Source organism: Oncorhynchus nerka, linkage group LG7 (genome assembly GCF_034236695.1).
Source record: "Oncorhynchus nerka isolate Pitt River linkage group LG7, Oner_Uvic_2.0, whole genome shotgun sequence".
NCBI lineage: Eukaryota > Metazoa > Chordata > Actinopteri > Salmoniformes > Salmonidae > Oncorhynchus > Oncorhynchus nerka.
In genome coordinates, this window is record NC_088402.1 from 61,657,480 (window position 1) to 61,672,766 (window position 15,287).

The following is a 15,287-nucleotide window of genomic DNA, read 5'->3' on the forward strand; positions in this document are numbered from 1 at the left end:
TCAAGTCCTCAACTGGCAGCTTCATTAAATAGTACCCGCAAAAAAACAGTCTCAACGTCAACAGTGAAGAGGTGACTCCGGGATGCTGGCCTTCTAGGCAAACCATCTCACCCTGAAATAAAAGATGTGATTCATTCATAACTAATAAAAAATGCTACAGTGTGGAGTGTCTGGTAGGGATGTATTCTGACAGGCAGCATGAATGGGACGCCAGTGTTGGTTACGCTAAAGCGAAGCCCTGTCACTCCAGTCTCACTCATGTCAAGGTGGGTTACTCTTTATGAATTAGACTCTGGTAGTCTGTTACAGTGAAGGATCACCACAGATGGCAACGACCCATTGAGAGAAGGTGCTACAATTTCAGGAGGAGCAGCTGAGCCGTGCAGGAACTAATCAAACACAAATTATGTGCCTGGAGACTTCTCCTTAACGGTGTCAGGATCACTTGTAAACCGTAAAGTGGCACCATAACTGACTCCTGGACTTTTCAGTGACTGTGATCCCAGTGATAAGAACAGGTGCGATGGTCCATGGAATAACAACCCTGGGAGGATTTTTCCACTGTGGCGGAAGAATTGCCGGATAGGTAATTGGTAGCTTATAAGTGTGGGCTAGGTTCCCAGAGCCAGTCAAATGTGGAAAACTGGGACCAGGACCTCGTGCAATCCCTCCGTATCCGACACATCAGAACACCTTACACAGCCAGCCTGACCATGCATGTCATTTTAGTACCAGGCAACAGGGAGTCTGGACAACTCAAGCATTGGAAAGGTGAAGTTGTGCACTATGACAATATATCTCTATATATAATATGCTATCATTGGAAATAACACAACACTTTTGTATTATATCTTCTAAAACATATTTTCTACAGTGATAATTATACAAAAATAATGTGGATACATTTGAATGATTTACAAAACAAAGAGACCTTTATTTTGAAGAGTAATGTCAAGGCACAAGACACAGGTCTCTGCTTGCTCTTTTCAAGGGACCTATGGTGTTTGCCATGGGCTTGCTTTCCTACATTTGTCAAGCTTTCACAAACTTCTCAACAAGCTCAGAGCAATGCCTAAACCTCCACAGCAGACGTACTAAACACAGGTGTGTCCATAATGTTTTTTGGCAAAGAAACAGATCCCTCTGGTCCCAACGCTAACTAAGCATAGCGCATTTACCATTTGTCATACAACCTCATCTGATGGCATGTCATATGCAGAGACACAACATTTAGTGTGGATATAAAGTAGCATGATACACAAAACCAGGAGGCTGGTGGGAGGAGCTATAGGAGAACGGGCTCATTGTACAGACTGGAATGGAAAAAAATCAGAATGGTATCCAACACATTAAACATATGGAAACCACGTTTGACTCCGTTCCATTATTTTCCAGCCATTACAATGAGCCCATCCTCCTACAGCTCCTCACACCAACCTCCTCTGACAAAAGCATTGATTTAAAATAACAAGTGTGTTATGGCTAGGGTTGCAAAATTCCAGGAACTTACCCAAAATTCCCCAGTTTTGGGAAAATAACCCTTACGTTTTGAAACCCACGCTATGGCGATGACACAAAGAATAATAATGTATTTTTCTCCCAGAGTAACATCGGTCCGTCTTGTTATAGACCAAATGTAATGAACGCCATTTCATGTGATCCATTCACAGTACATGAAGCAAATCATACAAAATAAAATGTTCATTTCTTAAATAAAACATTTAGCAAAAAATATCACACAAATACAACAAAGAATACTTAGTGTATAAATATGTGTCATCATGGTTTGTCATAATTGATTATCTTTACATCCATCCACACTGTTTAGAAGGCATAGAAAGTTGCACTCGCGTCATCATCAAGTTTAGTCACATGTTAAAGGTAGACTATGCAATATGACATCACCATACACCCGTGTTACTCACCATTTATTTGTAAGGGGGACACTTTGTGTTGAGATAATCATTCAGAGGGCCACACAGATCTTTAATTTGTTGTACTTTTTCTTCCAATATTATCAATTATCAATTGAGAGCAAATTCAGAGAAATAGAGCACATGCAATTGATTTGATGTACAGCACATCACAAATATATACATACACACATCAAATAGGCTACATCACATGTATAAGACCCATATTAAGGGTTACCTCAGTAGTTGGATGAGCAAAAATGTCCCTTCTGCTCCTTGACTGAATTCATTCTAAATGTATAGTCTATTGTTGCTATCCTTTTGAGGCAATCGAGGTGTGCATTGGTCAGTCTGTTTCTCCGTTTTTGTTTCACAATGTTCATTGTTGAAAATGTTGCTTCACATGAATAAATGATGACAAAAACTGATGTCACCTTTTGCACACTGCTTCAGAAGTGGATACTCTGTTCTGTGTCTGACACAAGGCTCCAGAAATGGGTAACACCTGATCTTAGTTCACCTTGCAATGTGTCACTTGACTGCAGCTCCACTATCTCACTCTCTGTTCCATCACGGTCAGGACAGAGGGCTGTGATGACTGGGGTCAGAGATGACACTATCTCACTCTCTGTTCCATCACGGTCAGGACAGAGGGCTGTGATGACTGGGGTCAGAGATGACACTATCTCACTCTCTGTTCCATCACGGTCAGGACAGAGGGCTGTGATGACTGGGGTCAGAGATGACACTATCTCACTCTCTGTTCCATCACGGTCAGGACAGAGGGCTGTGATGACTGGGGTCAGAGATGACAATGGCACATGAAAGGGGTTCTCAATGAAGTTGAAAAACTCCTTGTACTCCATGATATCCTTGAATCTTGACTCAAACTCCAACTTCAAATCAAATGTATTTATATAGCCCTTCGTACATCAGCTGATATCTCAAAGTGCTGTACAGAAACCCAGCCTAAAACCCCAAACAGCAAGCAATGCAGGTGTAGAAGCACGGTGGCTAGGAAAAACTCCCTAGAAAGGCCAAAACCTAGGAAGAAACCTAGAGAGGAACCAGGCTATGTGGGGTGGCCAGTCCTCTTCTGGTTGTGCCGGGTAGAGATTATAACAGAACATGGCCAAGATGTTCAAATGTTCATAAATGACCAGCATGGTCCAATAATAATAAGGCAGAACAGTTGAAACTGGAGCAGCAGCACGGTCAGGTGGACTGGGGACAGCAAGGAGTCATCATGTCAGGTAGTCCTGAGGCATGGTCCTAGGGCTCAGGTCCTCCGAGAGAGAGAAAGAAAGAGAGAATTAGAGAGAGCACACTTAAATTCACACAGGACACCGAATAGGACAGGAGAAGTACTCCAGATATAACAAACTGACCCTAGCCCCCGACACATAAACTACTGCAGCATAAATACTGGAGGCTGAGACAGGAGGGATCAGGAGACACTGTGGCCCCATCCGAGGACACCCCCGGACAGGGCAAAAAACATCCAACACACACACAAATACATCATAGCTAAAATGTTGCAGTATGTCTGGGTTGGATGTGGTGACTGCTCTGAGTTTTGGGAAATGAACAAACTGTCTGTCAGGTATGAACAGTGTGGTGATTTATTTTGAAATGCTGTGACCACACGCAGCATTTTGCCTGGAGTTTTAGCTTTCCCTTGGAGCTGGAGATTCACCGTGTTCAGGTGGCAGGTGATGTCAGTTAAAAAAAGCCAGCTTTAATATCCACTGTGGAACATCCAGCTCTGGCTCCTCTCTCCCCTTGCTTACAACAAATTCACAGATGTGAGGGAAGAGAGAGAGAAATCGTTCTAAAACTGCCACAAGACTACAATCTCATCTCATTGCAAAATATCAAATTGCCGTATTGTCTGGTATTCCTCCAGCAACTCGCAGAATTGCCGGTGATTCAGAATCCTCGCAATAATAATGTTCACCACGAGCACGACTTGCTGCATCACATTCTGTAAATCACAGTCTTTGAGTTTAGCCACAAGTGTTTGATGAATGATTCAATGAAATGCAACAATTTTGGGAATATCCTCTAACTTTCTCATCAGGCCTATGAGTTACTTCTCCTTCCCTCGCATGTTTGGGACGCCGTCAGTGCACACAGATGCCAGATTTGACCAGTCAATATTATTATCAGCAACAAATGTAATAAGGGCTTTCAGAATATCCTCTCCTTGTGTTTGCCCTGATGGGGGAGTAAACATAGAAGTTCCTCTCTGAACGACTCGTTTTGAGGGAAGCAGACCCAAACACATAATTGTGCAATGCCACTTATATCAGTGCTTTCGTAAAGCGCAATACTAAAACATGGCGCCACGGATATGTCGGTAATCAGTTGCTTACCGATGTCCTCGCTTCTATGCGTCTTGTTATGCTCAAGTCTGAGAGTTGCAGTCCCTTAATTTGTATTAAAATAGCTTCCTTGTTTGTGAAATCAGCATACAATATTTCGGGTGAGGCCAAAAAATATTATTTGACAATCTCCGCGTCTGTGACGGCCTTCTTGTTTCTCGCGAGTATCCAAGCAATCTCATATGTTGCCTCTGTCGTTTTCTCTGCAACAGTGCTAGATATGTCCATCATTTATTGTTGTGCTTTGAGCTGTCCTTTGAGCTGAGCTATTTTGTTGTTTCTGAGGTTGCTTTGTGCCAACAAAAAATGGTGGTACTTTAAAGGTGGGCATGGCGTGACTGGAAATGTCGCTCTAAATTTGCTCATTTAAAACAATTGACTGCCTTCTGGCAAATAAGACAAAGTGAGCTAGTCCCATCATGCAGTACAAAAAAATACTTGTCCGTCCAATAAATCGATCCATGTCAACCAGTCTGCAAAATTAGCTAGTAGCAAACTGATATGTATTGCTCACTGGAGCTGAGCAGCTGCGTTCTAATTTCGGTAAACATTCTATTTTGGCCTTTCTGTCCAACAGCTGTGCTATACTGCCATCTATCTGCCATCCAGGGAACAATAGATGTATTCAATGAAGTGATTCAGGCCTGCATTAAACACATTGAATTGAAATTGTATCATTGTTATGTATTATGCATGGAAAATAAGAAAATCACAGCGAGACGCAAATTAAGGGCATGCAGTCCGCAGGCCGCGCAATAAGTACCAGTGCCATACACAGTCGGGCAACTTCCTACTTACACACATCAACTTAACAAGACAGCCATTACTGACGTATCCCAATCTACACCATCCCTTGAGTTATGTGATGATGTCATATTACAGATTCTACCTTTAAACTACCACCATTTTTTGTTGGCACAAAACTACCTTCCATTCATTTGTATGAAGTTACCTTCAGACGATTCCCGTGACACTAGTGGTTGGGTCGTAGAGCAAAACGGAGAACACAATAGTGTTTGTGAGAGTTTCTAGGCCAAACCATTCGGACGCTATAGACGTTTTTGTGACAATACCAATTTTCAAGATGTTTCATGGTCTGACAAACACAGCTGTAGCTCGGCCACCTTCAACCGCAGATGCGGTATGCCTGACATAGGCGGATGTGGTGGATTGTTACGCAGCCCATGCAAAAACACTGATATCTCTAGTTTAACCTGACAGATTTTGATGGGGGTATTTTTGTTATGTTACATAGATTGACACACGGGTACGCCAATAGACTCTTAAGGATTAATACTGACAAACAGACATCCACCATTTTCTGTCTAGAAAATATGCTGAGCCTTCCTTGGCCCAGCATATTTAGTCAAAATAACAAAAATAAAATGAATAAACTTTTGTCGATTCCATTCCACTCTCATAACCCTGTTGGCTGAATATTTGTGAGAACAACTGTCTGTTGTTCAGCTTTACATATTTTTGTGTTAACACAAACATATCCCTTGATTTCTCGATCTCTTGATTAGCCTACTTTGATCGAAGCCCTGGCGGAACAGTGAAATGGTTTTAGTGCAAATATATAGAATAGAACATTTAAATATACAGTAAACATAAAATAAAAAAATACAGTCAGAAATCTAAACAAAAGTGCTACAGTGATAATGATGATGAATCGTTGGTTGGTTGGTTGGTTGGTAAAGCATGAAAATGTGTTGGGACACGGAGGACGTCTTTGGATGATGGAAGGCTCTTCAGCAGACAAAAATCACCAGCTTTCATTACAAGGGGTGTGTGCCTATTATCTCATACAGAGAATGGATGTCGTGCGGTTGGGTGTGTGTAATGGATAAGACATGGAAAAGCATGGTACAGGTCCAGTTACAGGGGGGATTGTGTCCCAAGGACAGCAAGACGCAGGCGGCTCTTGTCGGCTTTAAAGACTGGACTCTGGAGCTGAAATGGTGATGTAGTGCTGTCTGGGTTTCACCAAAAGGAACTCGTGGGTTAAATTGTGTCGTGTGATTATTCCCACAATCTGAAAGAGAAGGTACAGACAGGGACATCATGGAGCAAATTGCTTCCTCTACTCTACTCTACTCTATTAATTAGCTACAGTAGTTAATTGAGAAAGCAATTTCTCTGCTTAGTGCTTCTATGCAAAATTCTAGAGCTCGTTTTGACAGATAAAATAAGTCGAGTTATTCACTTGAAGCTGCGTTTATGTCAGAGAGAATGTTGATAATTCATGCCGGTTTAAATTTGAACAATATGGACATTTAATACATACTGTGTCAATTACTTGAAATGAGTCTATGGTGTGTCTGTCTTTATGATGGACCAACAGAGACATGTTGCGATGTAAATGGTTGTTATTATAAATTTGGGTTGTATTCACTAGGCACCAAACAGAAGGAAACAAAGGACCTGGTACTGAGTTTAAATGTATTTGGGTAAGGTGTATGTAAAATTCTGACTTCAACTGTATATAGTACTGTGCGTTTGCTAGCCTCTGTTCTGGGCTAGGGGACTGTGAAGAGACCTCTGGTGGCATGTCTTGTGGGGTATGTATAAGTGTCTGAGCTGTGTGTTAACCGATTTAACAGATAGTTTGGTACTTTTAACACGTCAATACCTCTCACAAAGACCAGTAGTCAATCTCTCATCTACTTTGAGCCATGAGAGATTCATATGCATGTTGTTGATATTAGTTTTCTGTGTACATTTAAGGGACAGACATTCTGCTCTGTTCTGGGTCAACTGTAATTTGCCTATGTCCCTCTATGCAGCACTTGACCATATAATGGCGTCGAAGGAGATGCACGCCGTTTTACGAACCCATAACCAATTGTGCTATTGTGTATATTTTTTCATGTTATTTGTAACTTATTTTGTATATAATGTTTCTGCCACTGTGTCTTATGACCAAAAAGAGCTTCTTGATATCAGGACAGCGATTACTCACCCCGTACTGGAGGAATTTTTCTCCTTCAACGAGTCGGACAGGAAGGATTTACTCCAGACACCTGACAAAACTTTCATCCCCGGCATTCGCAGGAGGAGAAGACGACGGTCGGGGTTCCTTGTAAGGATCTGTCGCCGAAAGGGTAATCTAACTTTACCATCGGTCCTATTAGCCAACGTACAATCAATCGATAATAAAATAGACAAACTACGAGCATGTATATCCTACCAACGGGACATTAAAAACTGTAATATCTTATGTTTCACAGAGTCGTGGCTGAACGACGACATGATTAACATACAGCTGGCGGGTTTTAAGCTTATTCGGCAGGATAGAACAGCAGCCTCTGGTAAGACAAGGGGCGTCGGCCTATGTATATTTGTAAACAACAGCTGGTGCACGAAATCTAAGGAAGTCTCAAGGTTTTGATCAACTGAGTTAGAGTATGTCATGCTAAGCTGTAGCCCACACAATTCACCCAGAGAGTTTACATCTATATTTTTTGTAGCTGTCTATATACCACCGCAGACCGATGCTGGCACTTAGACCACACTCAATGAGCTGTTTACGGCCATAAGCAAACAGGAAAACACTCATCCAGAGGCGGCACTCCTAGTGGCCGGGGACTTTAATGCAGGGAAACTCAAATCACTTTTACCTAATTACTATCAGCATGTTAAATGTGCAACCAGAGGGAAAAAAAAACTCTAGACCATCTCTACTCCACACACAGAGACGCGTACAAAGGTCTCCCTCGCCCTCCATTTGAAAAATTTGACCATAATTCTATCCTCCTGATTCCTCTTACAAGCAAAAACTAAAGCAGGAGGCACCAGTGACTTGGTCAATAAGAAAGTGGTCAGATGAAGTAGATGCTAAACTACAGGACTGTTTTGCTAGCACAGACTGGAATATGTTCCGGGATTCTTCCGATGGCGCCGAGGAGTACACCACATCAGTCACTGGCTTCATCAATATGTGCATCGATGACGTCGTCCCCTCGATTACAGGCAACATCCGTACTGAGCTAAAGGGTAGAGCTGCCACTTTCAATGAGTGGGACTCTAACCCGGAAACTTATAAGAAATCCCGCTATGCCCTCCGACAAACCATCAAACAGGTAAAGCGTCAATACAGGACTAAGATTGAACCATACTACACCGGCTCCGACGCTCGTCGGATGTGGCAAGGCTTGAAAACTATTACAGACAACAAAGGGAAGCACAGCCACGAGCTGCCCAGTGACACAAACCTACCAGATGAGCTAAATTACTTATATGCTCGCTTCGAGGCAAGCAACACTGAAACATGCATGAGAGCACCAGCTCTTCTGGACGACTGCTTGATCACATTATTCCCAACTAGATTTAGATGAGGTTCAGTGTTTAACAAATGATTTGTCCCAAATACAATGCTTTTAGTTTTCGATATATTTAGGACTAGCTTATTACTAGCCACCCATTCTAAAAATGACTGCAGCTCTTTGTTAGGGATTTAAGTGATTTACTTCACGTGGTAGCTTACGTGTATAATGTTGAGTCATCGGCGTACATAGACACACAGGCTATATTCAATGCTAGTAGTAGGTCATTAGCAAAAAGGGAGAACAGTAGAGAGCTAAGACAGCTGCCTTGAAGAACACCACACTCTATCTGGTTTACGTTAGAGAGGCTTCCATTAAAGAAAATCCTCTGTGTTCTATTAGATAGGTAGCTCTCAATCCACGATATGGCAGATAACACATATGTTTTTACAGCAACAGATTATGATCGATAATATAAGAAGCTGCATTGAAGTCTAACAACACAGCTCCTGTGTGATGGACTGGGTCGTACCACTATCATGCGGGGGTTGTGGAGGGCCAGGTCCAAGTTGTGGATGTCTGGGAAACAGGGGTAGTCCTCAGTCATCTCAGCGTATGACAGTCTGGGCTGCGTGACACTCTATGTGGACGCACAGACATGCAGTGAAAGAGAACAGTGCACAAACACAGACACTCCTTCACTTCCTCTCTCCCCTAGACACACTGACTAACTCCTGGGTCATATTCATTAGTGCATAGCACAAAGTAGCAAAACGTAGCAAAACATTTTGCAACGGAGAACAAGAATGAGAGTGAAGGTAGTTCCTCCACAGTTTCTTCCATTTGGTGCCTAATGAACACTAGGGCTGGGAACTGCCAGGGACCTCACAATATGATATTATCACAATACTTAGGTGAGAAACTATATGTATTGCGATTCTTTATGTCACACTATTTTATATATTGCGAATCGATACTCTGATTTTATTGTGATTCGATGTTCAAACATACTGCTCACTACATGTCTGCTGCAGAGGAACAAAAGAGCCATGAGTAAACCAGTTTTGATCCGTCATGGAAATGAAAGTGCTGAAAACATGTTGGCTCACCATATAAAAAGAAGATTAAAATCAAGATAAGGTTAAGATAATCTCGCAATAATCTTTTGTGTAAATGTTTCCTCCCCATCACTAACTAATACGACCCTCATGAGGAGTGGATTAGAACACTAACCGACTGGTTCTCTGTGTAGCAGACGCCACGGATGAGCAGGTTGACCAACTGGGACCGCAAGATGATGCTGTGGAAGGTCAGAGGTCGGAAGCGCTCTTCCATGGTCCACTCCTCGCTTAGTGGACTGGTCTGGATACAGATTAGAGTAGGGCACGTGTCTGGAAAGATACACACAGAAACACACGTCAGCACAACATTTTCTCCAAATAAAAAACACCAGACTGACTCATCACAGTTAATGGGAACTATCTATGTTTTACCTGCTTCTCCTTCTAAACATGCTTGCTAATTAAATAGAGGATGGGTCATTACCTGGTTTATGACTGCAGTAATGGGGTAAAGACATCAGTGCTAACATGTGGTTATGACTTCAGTGGTTAGAACATACCATAGTATCTGTTTGGACACATCACCTAGTAGTCAAGCATTGTGTGTCTGCTACGTAGGTAACTCTGCACTCTTCTTGGGAACGGGAAGGTATGGGCATCTTCACACTTCTCACGGGAAACGAAGAAGATGTACCGATGTATACATTAAGACCTACATCAAGACTTAGGTTTACATATTGACCAAGACATATATTGACCAAAACATAATCATATAAGGTTTGTTCCACCAATTTGGTGTCTTTTCAGAATTGGAAGTTTGAAAAAAAAACTAAATCTAACTTGATTTCACCTAATTTTAACATTCTGTCATAAAAAGCACATGTTCAACTTCATAACAAAAACACATTTTCCCATCTACAAAATTACTATAGTAGTTTCAAGTTTAATTTGTCACATGCACAAGTACAGTGAAATGCTTAACTTTCAAGCCCTTCCCAAAAGTGCAGTATTCAATATCAAAATAGTATAACAAAAATAAAACAGAAGAAATAAGAGGAAGAAAAAAACAAAAGCAATGTAGACTATATACAGGTCCAGGACCAGTACCAGGACCAGTACTACATTTACAATGTAGACTATATACAGGGCCAGGACCAGTGCCATATTTACAATGTGGACTATATACAGGGCCAGGACCAGGACCAGTACCATATATACAATGTAGACTATATACAGGACCAGGACCAGTACCAGGACCAGTACCAGGACCAGTACCATATATACAATGTAGACTATATACAGGACCAGTACCATATATACAATGTAGACTATATACAGGGCCAGGACCAGTACCAGGACCAGTACCATATATACAATGTAGACTATATACAGGACCAGTACCAGGACCACATTTACAATGTAGACTATATACAGGACCAGGACCAGAACCAGCACCACATTTACAATGTAGACTATATACAGGGCCAGGACCAGTACCACATTTACAATGTAGACTATATACAGGACCAGGACCAGTACCATATTTACAATGTAGACTATATACAGGGCCAGGACCAGTACCACATTTACAATGTAGACTATATACAGGACCAGTACCAGAACCAGTACCATATATACAATGTAGACTATATACAGAACCAGGACCAGAACCAGCACCACATTTACAATGTAGACTATATACAGGGCCAGGACCAGTACCATATTTACAATGTAGACTATATACAGGGCCAGGACCAGTACCACTTTACAATGTAGACTATATACAGGGCCAGGACCAGTACCACATTTACAATGTAGACTATATACAGGACCAGGACCAGTACCAGAACCAGTACCACATTTACAATGTAGACTATATACAGGGCCAGGACCAGTACCATATTTACAATGTAGACCATATACAGGGCCAGGACCAGTACCAGGACCAGTACCACATTTACAATGTAGACTATATATACAGGACCAGGACCAGTACCATATTTACAATGTAGACTATATACAGGGCCAGGACCAGGACCATATTTACAATGTAGACTATATACAGGGCCAGGACCAGGACCATATTTACAATGTAGACTATATACAGGACCAGGACCAGTACCACATTTACAATGTAGACTATATACAGGACCAGGACCAGTACCACATTTACAATGTAGACTATATGCAGGGCCAGGACCAGGACCATATTTACAATGTAGACTATATACAGGACCAGGCCCAGCACCATATTTACAATGTGCAGGAACACTGGAGTGTTTGAGATAGCTATGTACATGTAGGCAGGGATTAAGAGAAAGTGACTGGTAGCAGGATCAATAACAATAATAATAACAGTAAACAGTATGGCAGCAGCATAAGTGGTGGGTGTGTGTGTGTGTGTGTGTGTGTGTGTGGTGAGTGTGTGACTGAGGGTGTACAGTATGTGAGTGTGCGCATCTGAGTATGTGTGTGTGCATGTGAGTAAGAGTGACAGTGAAGGTGTGTTAGAGTTGTGGCAGTCATGACATTTTGTCAGCCGGTTATTGTCATGCAAAAGAATGCCGGTTTCAAGGTAATTGACCGTTAATTAACATAAACACACATTTAGCATCTCCAGGCCTTCAAGCATACAAGCTACATACAAGCTACATACAAGCCGCTGATGCGCACCTTTGGAACATCTACATTTAAAAAAGCATAATAAATCAATTTCATATAGACCATCACAATAAATCCATTGTTTATTTTAGTCATTGTGCCACCCAATTAATTATGAAAATATATTCAAAATCAAATACAAATTCACTATAATTGTAGACTACCTGTAAGCCGCCCTGCACAATCAATGAACCAACAGCATCGCCTAGGGCTGTATGTACGCACGGTAATCTCCTTTCATGCAACCTGGGCATGCTTTTTTAGAATTTTACTGCGGTCATGACTCATGACTGACAGTGTGGCGGTAATACGGTCACCGCAACAGCCCTAAGGTGTGTGCGTCTTGAGTGGGTAGAGACCAGTGGATGGGTATAGAGTCCGTGTGGATAGTCTGGGGAGAGGGAGAGCAGTAGTTATCCATTTAAAAGTCTTATGGCCAGGAGATAAGTTGTTTAGGAGTCTGTTGGTCTGAGCCTCGATGCGCTGGTACCACCTGCCGGAAGGGAGCATGAAGAACAGTCTGTCTGAGGTGGCTGGAGTCTTAGGCATTTTTTTTGTGTCTTTTTCAGACACCGCATGGAATGTATGTCCTGGATGGCTGGGAGCTCACCACCAGTGATGCGCTGGGCCATCCACACGACTCTCTTCCAGTCGAGAGTGGTGCAGTTGCCATAACAGACGGTTATACAACCAGTCTGCAGTTGTAAAAGTTCCTAAGGATCTGAGGGGGCATGCCAAATCGTTTCAGCCTACTGAAGGCAAAGAGGTGCTGCCATGCCTTCTTCACGACTGTGCTGGTGCCAATTCCTCAGTGATGAGGACACCAAGGAACTTGACCCTCTCCACTGTGGACCCATCAATGAGGATGAGGGTATGCACCCCCCCCATTTCTTGTATTCCACGACAAGCTCGTTGTAAGTGGCTATTAAGTGCCAAATAAAGTAAAGGTTCAACGCAGTTGTTTTTATCTAAATAGCAAATCATTTCTTGCGTATGACGCCTCCTGGAAGCCATGTTGGAAGATCACCACGTCAATTCTTCCAACAACAACAGCTGAGTGGTTACTCCAAGCTGCATGATAACAGTGCCTAAAACTAGTTGATTCATCACCATGGTCAATTTCTGTGCCGTATTTGGCTTCTCTAACAAGGCAGGAAAAACAGATTACCCGTAATCATGAAACACCAAGAAGATAAGACTCAAGAACTGTCTGAAAAACCAAGAAACCTTTTTGTCAGTCAAGACCTGAACCCAGACAACTGTCAGCACAGGATCTGTTCCGACCATTTCATCACTGGTTAGTCTGATCGAGACTAAGTTAGCCAACATTAGCTACCTAATAGCGTGTAGTCTAGCTATTATTATGTGTCTCTCTCATAGGCTGCGCATGAGTTTCAAGTTTTGGGGAAGCAATTTTTTTTGCATTGCATGCATCTATCAATTCATTTGCAGACAAAGGTAAGCCTACTATTCCTAATGTGATGATTGGATAGTCATGATTTATTCAGATATTAATATAACTGAATCTAATCCTTGTACATGGCTGAGCGTGTAGTGGCATAGGTTAAATAAAAAAAGGTTAAAATAAATAAATAGGCCTATAGGCTATATCAAATATGTTTCTTTTCTTTCCTTTGCACAGGGAAAATGTGGCCTTTGATCAACACATTTCACACTATCAAGAAGCCCATGTCGACCAGATTCCCACTGTGAAGATGAGCAATGCTGCAGCAGCATCAGTATTCCACTTCTACTATTTCGCCCTTTTCCAGATATGAAAGGAGACATCCCTCAGTTAGACAAAATGGTTTCCATTTGCTGTGCCTTGGTCAATCTGAATGATTCTGTTGTGCCATGAGGAGAGAGCACCTTGTCTTATTAAATAAAAGGATTTCTTACAGCCTAACTATTCTTTCTTTCTTTTACAATTTAAACACATTTAGCAGACAATGTAATTGTTGTGGTAGTCTTAGGCAAACCATCTTCATTATCAGTGGCACCTCCTGTCACACCCTGATCTGTTTCACCTGTCTTTTGCTTGTCTCCACCCCCCTCCAGGTGTCGCCCATTTTCCCCATTATCACCTGTGCATTTATACCTGTGTTTTCTGTTTGACTGTTGCCAGTTTGTCCTGTCAAGCCTACCAGTGTGTTTTTCTGTACTCCGGTTCGCGTTAGTCCCTTGACCTGTCATTTTGCCTTCCCCATTTTGTTTATAAACTTCTGTAATTTTAACTATCTGGGTCTTATCCTGAGGTCAGATACCTCCAAGTGCCAGTCAGACCTTCTGGGAGAACAGTATCTGGCATTGAACTTTGTAGAAGTAGTTGTCTGTTTTTCTGCTAAGGATCCAATCTCCTGCTTTGACATTTCACTGGGGTTGGATTTGCACTAAACAATTTCATATCAGCGTAAGGAATGTACAAGATCTAGTATAATGATGAGCCTAATATACATTGTCTACTGGTATTGTTTTTTAATTGAAAACATATAGCTCAACAACTTATTATGTAAACAATGTGTGAGGTAAGCTATTTTCTGCTTCAGATGCACAATGTCATGGGGTGCATTGAAAATGCCCATAAGGCTAATGCCGTCAGACTGTAGGCCAGTGGTTCCCGACTCTGGTATTCAAGTACCCCCAACACTACACATTTTGATTGTAGCCCCGGATAAGCACACCTGATTCAACTTGTGAAGTAATCATCAGGCCCTCCAATGAAGTTGTCAAGTAATCATCAGGCCCTCCAATGAAGTTGTCAAGTAATCATCAGGGCTTCCAATGAACTTGTCAAGTAATCATCAGGGCCTCCAATGAACTTGTCAAGTAATCCTCAGGCCCTCCAATGAACTTGTCAAGTAATCATCAGGCTCTCCAATGAGGGCCTGATGATTAGTTGAATCGGGTATGTTTGTCTGGGGCTATAACATGTATGCCGCTGAGGGGACTCAAGGACCAGAGTTGGGAACCACTGCTGCATTGGCGTCGCGTGCCATTATCAGC

General features: G+C 42.1%; 1 pseudogene; it reads right to left on the minus strand.

Annotated features, from left to right (window-relative positions):
- Positions 1 to 910: 910 nt before the first annotated feature.
- The window catches only part of LOC115132120 (H(+)/Cl(-) exchange transporter 6-like), a 34,912-nt pseudogene continuing 20,535 nt past the window's right edge, over positions 911 to 15,287 (minus strand).